The following is an 8,825-nucleotide window of genomic DNA, read 5'->3' on the forward strand; positions in this document are numbered from 1 at the left end:
CTTACTAGCTGAAAGAAAATAGAATCACCAGAAAGGAAATGAAATTAATTCCACAGATTGTGCCAGCAGTCATCACCTTCATTGCATTCTTAATGCCTGTCACTCTCAATGTATTCTCAAAGCATGTTGCCGCTGTTTGTTTCTAGGGTCCATGACTGAGAAGTCAAAGGCTGTGTTTCAGTTGAAAGATATATAAAGGGGCTTCTATTCCAGATAGTTGTTAAGGCAGCACAAAGCACTGACTGCTACAAAGTTATATGTCTCCACACTCTCTTTATGTTTTCTTTGAGGTAGCTTACTACAGCAGTAGTTGTCCCAAAGCTTTTACAATTCTTAGACATTATTTTAGCAACTGCTGTCAACCTAATGGCTGTAACTTTGCCTTGTAAGACCTACTTTGCACTGCTGCGTAACTGAGACATTCTGCCAACTTAGCATGTTGCCCTGCTCTGAGCAAACCCTCTTGGTTAAGATTATAAAGCCCAATGCAAAACTGTCAGTAAACAGTAGGAAAATGCCTATTGATTCCAATGCTCTTTTCATCTTCTAACATACGCTGATCTAAATCGCTGATAATCTTCTGCTGTTGCCCCAGTGAAGTCCTCCCCAGTTCCTGAAAAGCAGGGAACATTCTTGTCTCATCACTTTCCTCTCAAGAAAATAATGTTCCATAGAAATGTATGTAGATTCTGAATGAAATACCATTTCCTACTATTGTTCTGGTTCAGCTAGGACAGGGTTGAGTTTCCCCAGAATGTGGGGAGGGAGCTCTAACCGGGTTATTCAATACCATGCTGACGTCAGGTCCGGGCGTCAAGTGCGGGAAGAGCTGGGGTGATGTCTTGTGTTCGTGGTCAGTACCCTCACTTGCTGTACTCCATGTGGTATATCTCTTATTCTGTTCATTGTTATTACTACTATTGTTGTTGTTGTTCAGTTTATTATTTGTTACACAGTTGTATTAAATTTCTCCTTATTTCAACCCCGGGGTTTATATTTTACTCCCTGCCCTGACCAGTCCAAGGGTGGGGGAGGGACAACGGCAGCGTGGTCTTGGGTCCCAGCAGGGCCTAAACCACCACAGCTATCTATAGTGGAAAGAGATGATGTTCTTCATCTACTTTCATGGGTAAGAAACATATTTGGGGTTATTTTGGGCATAGCAATTCTCATATAAATAGTTAATGATGAGCGCTGTTCCCTCCCCACTTAGTTCCATACATACAAGACTCAAACTAAAGCACCTGTCTGGTGGCATAGTGGACAAAAAGTCCCATAGACCTGTATGTTGAGATTCTAGAGGACTTCCTGCAAGAGAGTGGACATGTGAGCAATCCTGAGTGAGAACAAGACTGATAAGAGCCTCAGCCAAGCAAAAATGTGATAACGATGTGACCCTGAATGAGGGGGGAGAAACTGGACGAGACAAACAACCCCCGGAAGGGGTTGGGACGGAAGAGGAAGTTCCACAAGGCAGGAAGCCTGGCAAGGCTGATGTGGCACTTTTTATCCAATCATAAGAAGGTTTAAAGTGCAGGCTAAGTTAACTGTCCAATCTTGAGTTCTTGTACTGCATGTTACTCCCGTGTGCGGGAGAACATTATAAAAGAGCTTGCTTAGTTCTAATAAACGGGCATTGCTTGATCACATTGGTCGTGTGCGTGCTCAGCTCTCCTACACCTGTAGATCTGAGACTGTTGCTGTTTCTCTCAGTTTTAATTTCCTGAAACCCTACAGAGCTGCCCCCTGAGGATCAGACTCTGTGTTTGCAACAGAGTTGGCTGAGGACCATCCTGACACAGCAGTAACATACCAATCTCCACCTCCTCTCAGAAAGTAGCAAGCAAAAGAAGTACAAAGCGGGTGGACATATGCTAGACAAGACTCCTTCATACCCTATTAACCGAGTGACATTCTTGTTCTTTCCTTTCAGGTTGAGTTTTAGACTCCAGAATAAGTGGCCTCTGATTTCCAAATAACTTCAGAAACCAAGGGAACATGTCACACCTGAAAGTACTCAATGCAATGTGCAGCCAAGTTGGCCAGGGATGCTTTTTCTGTGGAAAAATTGAAATTTGTTGGAATGGACAGCTTTTTTCCAGGGAACAGAAATAATCTTTTGCCAAATTTTTAATTTAATTTCAATTTTCTTGCTTTGAAATTGTCAGAATATTTTTTTAAAAGACAATGGTTCAGAAAGGCTCTTTAAAAATGTTAATTTAGTTTTAAAAGTAAAAACCCAAATGTGAAATGAAATGCTTTACCAATATCAAAATGTAAGTCAACATAATTCAAAAGCTTTGCAAGTCACAAAAGAGTTGAAGATTCTTTATTTTACTTGAATGTGAAAAAAAAATATCGAAAATTCTTGCAGGATGAAAAAATCTGTTTCTCTCTTCACTCTGACATTCGGTGACTCTCTCATATGATGTACCTGTGTCTTGGCTGTCCAATACATTCTGCTGCTGCTGACAGGTTCTGAGGGGTAATGGAGTCACAGAGCTCTTCTACAAGCAGTGCTGTGGAGTCTGTAACAAGTGCATTACAATGCAGAGAGCAAACCCAATAGAGTCTCAAGGAGGGCTTGATGGGAGGAGAGGTTTAGAGAAGGGTCCAGGAGGTATTTCAGGGAAGCTGGGAAACAGGGCTAGAAGTGGTAGAAGTACATGGCTACTTTATCATAGGACTGTAGTGCGTAGGTTAAAAATAGTCCTGGACCATTTAATATCCTGTAGTGATGGAATCATTGCCTGAAAATGAAGGGATCTGAAGCAACCTTTGGTCCAGGATGTGAGGAACGAGACTCGTCACAGAAAGGGACTTTACATTAGGTCTCATTACTGGGCTGAGATCGTGGCCAAAATTTGACTTCTGTATACGATGACTTTCCATATTCTGAAGTAATACGTACTTCTATATTCCAATAGTAATATGTATATTAATATATTTAGTGATGTTTTACAGTCAGACTTGCAGTATCCTTCCATCTCAGGTTTAAGCTAGTGTTGGAAGGGATCAAGATCTAAACTGCACTGGGATTATTCCTCTGAATCCCCTCAGAGATCAGAGATTCCCTCCCAGTACAGACTGCAGTTGAATTCTCCTTACTGAGAGGTTTCCTTGGGTGAGAGGTTTATAGGCAATAGAAGAGAAACATGGTAAGTAGGTACTGAGGTGCAGTCATGATGTAATAGGACTTACAGAAAATACCACAATAGGGAAAGTAGTCTTGTTCCGTCTCTTGCAGTCAGTGTTCCTTTTCAGACACCATGAAGTTGGGGGCTTGCTGCTGAGTTTGCATACAAAACTGATGTGGTGGTCTCAGGCAATGTCTGTTATTTTTGCTTCCACTTTCATTCCTGGGAGTTCTTTTTCCTGTCTGCTTATTAAACAGCACTATGTCATATGCTTTAAAAAAACCCCAAACAACTATACAAAACTAAACAAGTTTTATAGTAGTTAGTTCAAATTCTTGGGCAAAGATGATTAAATTAAGAAAAATTCTATGTAATTCAAAGTAGCCATGTTAAGCATTTGGATGAGTCAGCTTATAAATTACAATTAGCTTTGTCTTTTCTGCACTGCTCAACATTGCTACTAGAAGTGTTTCAGTGAAAGGCATTGTTGTACATGAATCCAGTGCGTGGTAAACTGTGCCATCACTGTCTCAGGTAATCATAAATTAAGCTGTTAGTAATGTCTGAACAAGGAAGCCTTCTTTGGTGGTTCGTTTATGTCAGCCTGTGTTAACGGAATATCTTTTGTACCTCTTGCATTCAGGGAGCAGTTTACAGAAAATTGGCTCACCAAGTCTAGATATAACAAATGTCAGCTTCAAAGTCCCTGGTATTAATTAACTGCGAAGAAATTAAAACATTTTAACGAACAAAGAACATCTACTCACTTTTAAGGAAGTCATATCACATATAAGCAGAGGCTCCTGTGGCGCAATTATGAAACAGTGATTCTAGGATTAGGCATCTGTCTGAATTAATGAACACAAATTTCACTCACTTGACTCTGTTTAAATGTGTGCCTAGATGAACACCCATCTCTTCACTAGCCGTGCTCCCCAGAGGGCTCTGTGTTCAGCCCATTCCTTAATAACTTGGAAACCCACAGGTGTGTTCACAGACATTTTCCCACAATGCAAAAAACTGCTACAGCTGTCTCTGACCACAAGTTCAGCACCTACCTACTGCTGGCACCCAGAAGCAGAGACTTCTTCCCTGAGGAGAGCAGCGTGCTGTCATCTGCGACCTCACCGCTCCACGGCCGTGCAGTTGTGCTGCTGCTGCGATGGCAGACCCCGCACTGGCGTCCCCAGAGAAGTGCTCACGTGAGCTCGGGCTTCACGCTGGCCCTGGCTGATTCCGGTTGCTCAGTTTTACACCTATGGGAGGAAATACCATCCTTAATGGTTAGGCATTAAAAGTGTGTGTTTGCTGACTTTATGCTGAATGTCTCTGTGTAATTAAACTCGGCAGACCAACCAAGCGGTCTTTCCTATTGCCCTTAAGCCCCCAGGATCACAGATGTGGGCTTGGCGGCTGCTCACCTTCGTATTTAGTTTCAGAAATAACCATTGTAATTGTTTCTTGAGGTGATGGGTTTTGCCTGGTACAGGATCCAGGTTCACCCCGTCTGTCCCAGCTGTGCAGCTTCACCCCGCGGCTCCTGCCGAGGCCGGGCGCTGGGCCGCTCGCCCCCAAGGTCAGGCTCTGCAAAACCACCGCCCGGGCTCTGCGGGCACACGGGGCCTGGCGGCGCTGGGATACCTCTGCCAGCACCGGACAGCCCTCCCCGCGGGCACAGCAGCGAGGCTGAACTGCCGCACATCGCGCTTCTATTACCCAAAGCATTAGCACTTCAAGCGGTGGGCGCTGGGGTGGGGGCCCGGCTGAGCCCCCCCCACCCCCGCACATCGTACCTGGGCCCAGCCGGACCCGCCGCCGCCGCCGTCCTGCCCGGCTCTCTGCCCGCACCGCTGCGGGCCCCGCCGCCTGCCCGGGCCCACCCCCGGCCGCGGTAGCCGGGCGGGCGGAGAGCGGCGGGGCCTGGACGGGCCGTTGCTGGGCGATGGGGAAGGGCGGGCGCTCGCCTTCGCCTCCCCCTCGCCTCCCCCTCGCCTCCCCGGCAGCGCAGGCGGCGGGTGGCAGCAGAGCTCACCCTAGCTGCCCCGGCTCAGCCCTCGGAGGAGTTGGGGCTGTTCGGTGATTTAACCACCCGCATCGTTTTTACCGGAGCCTCCCGGGGGAGACGCACACCCTGGGCGGCCGTAAGGGAGAAAACCCGTCGCCTGCAGCTCCCCCTTCTCCTGCATCGCGCTTCACCCACTGCCCGCACTTAGGGTGCTCTCTGCTCCCACGAGGGTCAGGGCCCCCCTCCTGCCCAGGGTGGGCCTCCGTGCCCGCGGCCCTCATGGGGGGAGCCTGCCTCACGGGCCCGCACCGGCAGAGGCAGGCCGAGGTGTCCTGGGAGCCCCATGTGCTGGTTGAGGCCCTGCAAATCTCCCCCATCCTGAGCGTGTGTCTGAGTCCCCAGCAGCTTGGGCCTTTGGCTCATGCCATAAGACACCAGGGTATTATGGGCCTCATGGAAGCAGTTACTCAATGTATCAATGTTAATTACCTGAACATAACTATTTTACATTGCAGATGAGAATGCCATAATCCACAGGCTTCCTGACACCTAGGTCTTCAACCGAGACTGATGCGTGACCCAGACGCAGTCCCTGAAGTCTCTGGAAGAAATGGCTCAGGCATCCTTCCTCAGGGCTTCTTCTCCTGCCTGGCATAGCTAGCCCCTCACTCGGGGTCTTCATTAACTGCACTGTCTCACGGTTCTCTTGCGTAAAGGCCCGACTCACCTCCTATACCTGTATGGAACCACAGTTTGGGACCAAGGATACCAGGGAAAACAGGGTATTTGGTAGATCAGCATTGCCAGGCTTGTTACCAGGTTTAGACCTCTTGAAGGCTTCAGGCATGTGACTGGGCCATTCATCTGGCTACAACTTCAAACCCCAAAGCTAGTGTCCATTGAAATGGCTACAGCTGCTCTCATTAACCTCACACAGTCAGAGTCAAACTGATAAAAGATGTTGTTTTCATTGCCGAATGAACACTGTTGTTGCAGTGGGTGAGATAAGAGCTTGTGTAGTAGTGAAACATGGAGTGAAGAAGGATGAGTCTACTGTACCCTGATGGTGGTTGAATCTTCAGCATGGACAGACCTATGCTGCTCACTGCCTGCTAGACTGAAGCAGGGCTGTGGAGTCTTCCTTGGCCATGAAAGGGCAGAGGCCCCATGCCACAGCAACCTCAACCATCATTTTGTTTATTGCATTTCAGTGAAGATGTGTTCCTAGCTGAACTTCTGCCTGAAGTTTTTTTGATATAGTATGCAGCAAAACTCCTGTTGCCTTTATCATAAACAAAACTACATACATTTTATAACCATGTATTTTCAATTCATAATGATGCCCTAAATGTCAATTTCCATTTAGATGATGTCCAAGACAGTTGACCACCTTTATCCTCACCCTGTCCCAGGAGTAAGCATGTTCACTGCATCACCAGTAGCTGTAGCTGTGGCTTTCATTACCAAAGTAATATTTCTCCCTTATTTTACAACTGGGGAAATGACTTCAGTAAAGTTCTGTGACAAAATCAAGAGTGGAAAACAGCTCCCCAAACCACAGGCCACAAGGTCCTGTCTACCATGCTGACTCTCTGTCAGGTACTGAGGTTCTCTCTAAGGTCAGAGCACCTTTTTCTTGCTCCTTGGTAGCTCCACATGGTTTCAGCTGAAATCTGTGGAGGGGGGAGCCATTTGCCGGGATGCCACTGCTGAACTTTACTGCAGACAAATCCTGGGCACACAGAGTACAAAACAATTAAGGAGGGGTTCTGGGTTGACCCTGGCCAGCAACAAAGCACCCACCTTATTGCTTACTAACTCCCCCCACCAGCAGGATGGGGGAGAGAATCAGAAGATCAAAAGTGATAAAACTCCTGGGTTGAGAGAAAGACAGTTTAAAAGGTGAAGAAAAATTGAGTGTGCAAGCAAAGCACAATAAAAAATTCATTCACTACTTCCCATCAGTAGTCAGGTGTCCAGCCACTTCCTGGAAAGCAGGACCTCAGTGTGAGTAACAATTGCTTGGGAAGACAAACACAATAACCAGGAACATCCCCACTTCCTCCTCCTTTCTCCCTAGCTTTTATTGCTGAGCACAGCACCATGTGGTATGTGGGATATCCCTTTGGCCAGTTTGCCTTACTGTCCTGGTTGTGTCACCTCTCAATTTCTTGGGCACCAACAACCTACTCACTGAGGGAGCAGAGTGGGAAAAAGAGAAAACCTGGATGCTGTGCAAGCCCTGTTCAGCAATAGCCAAAACACCGTTTTAGTTACAAAAATCCAGAACAGAGCACAGTATGGCCTGCTATGAAGAAAATTAACTCCATCCCAGCGAGACCCAGTACAGGAATAAAGTGAAAAAAGAGGGAAAAAAGAAACAAATAGAAAAAGCTGTATATCCTCGGAAGGAGAGATCATCTTTTTGTGCTGAGGTTGTATTGCATCTTGTGTAGTAAGATGCTGATTTTTGTGTTGGACTGCTACAAATAAACAAGAAATTATTACATTCGCACAGATCAGATTTTCACTGACCATCTCAGAAATCCTCTTTCCTTCACTTGCTTTTGAAAGTTGTTGCATAAAAGAGAATCAGAGGAGGATTTGAGGATGTATTTCAATGTTATGATGAAATTAAGTTTCTGTATCAGATGGAAGCAGGTCAGGGTGAGAGTCATTAACAGCCTAGTAAATCCATCTGCAATCTCTGGGCAGCTGGGAAGCCATCAGGATTCTGCAGCCACAGTAGTTTTGCCATGTGTATTTCCAACAGAGAGATTAACAGCATGCCTTTGAGCTGACAGGGCAAAGGCACAAGAGAAAGGTGGATCTGTGAGGAAGCCCACCTGTCACCTTTTCTGCAGGACATAAGGAACTCTACTTGGTTTTATGAGACCTGGAAAAGAAGCTTATAATTTGAGAAGCCATGAATAAACACAGGAGAAGTCTGGAGGGGAGTCTGATTCTTGGGAACAAGAAATGTTACAGAGATACTAAGGTAGCATGAAAGGTACTGTTATTTAAAAGCCCTAACAATTTGGAGATTTTTTTTTCCACATAAATGGTATTATTGATTTCTATCACGTCACACTATATAGTGCCTCATCCTCCTGTTATGGTTAATAACTGAGAATAAGTAGTTTCAAATGTTAGCTCCCTGGCATGCAGTAACTTAACTAGCCATGTAGTTTAATTCCAGGGGCAGCACTAGTCTTTGAGATGAGCAGCACTTGTCTTCAATTCCTTTATGCTGTCTGCCTCACACAGAGGATCTGGTCATAGTGTCATAACCAGTAATGATCAGGGTATCTGTACAGTCCTTTCTCATCAAGATGTGGGGACATTGCCCAGTAACTGCACTGTAGCACTCTTCTTCTTGCAGTAAAACCACAAAAATCCAAATCTGAAAACAATGTGGTATGCATAAAACTAATGAGAAGTTGAAATAAGCTGAGGGACATCCTCATCTGAGCCAGTTCTAGATGCATATAGGTCTCAAGGAGATATTACAGCATAGGCCCATCATCCTTTTCTCCTTATCAGTCTTATGACATGTGCTGTTGTCTGCATCCTACTCATGGCTGGGTTCCCCAAGTAATGTGCCCTGGCTGTTTATCTTGAAAACAGCTCTGTCCGTGGATGGGGAAGTGGGAAAAATTCAGAATGACTGAAGTATTTGGTCA

Source organism: Athene noctua, chromosome 1 (assembly GCF_965140245.1).
Source record: "Athene noctua chromosome 1, bAthNoc1.hap1.1, whole genome shotgun sequence".
Taxonomy (NCBI): Eukaryota; Metazoa; Chordata; class Aves; order Strigiformes; family Strigidae; genus Athene; species Athene noctua.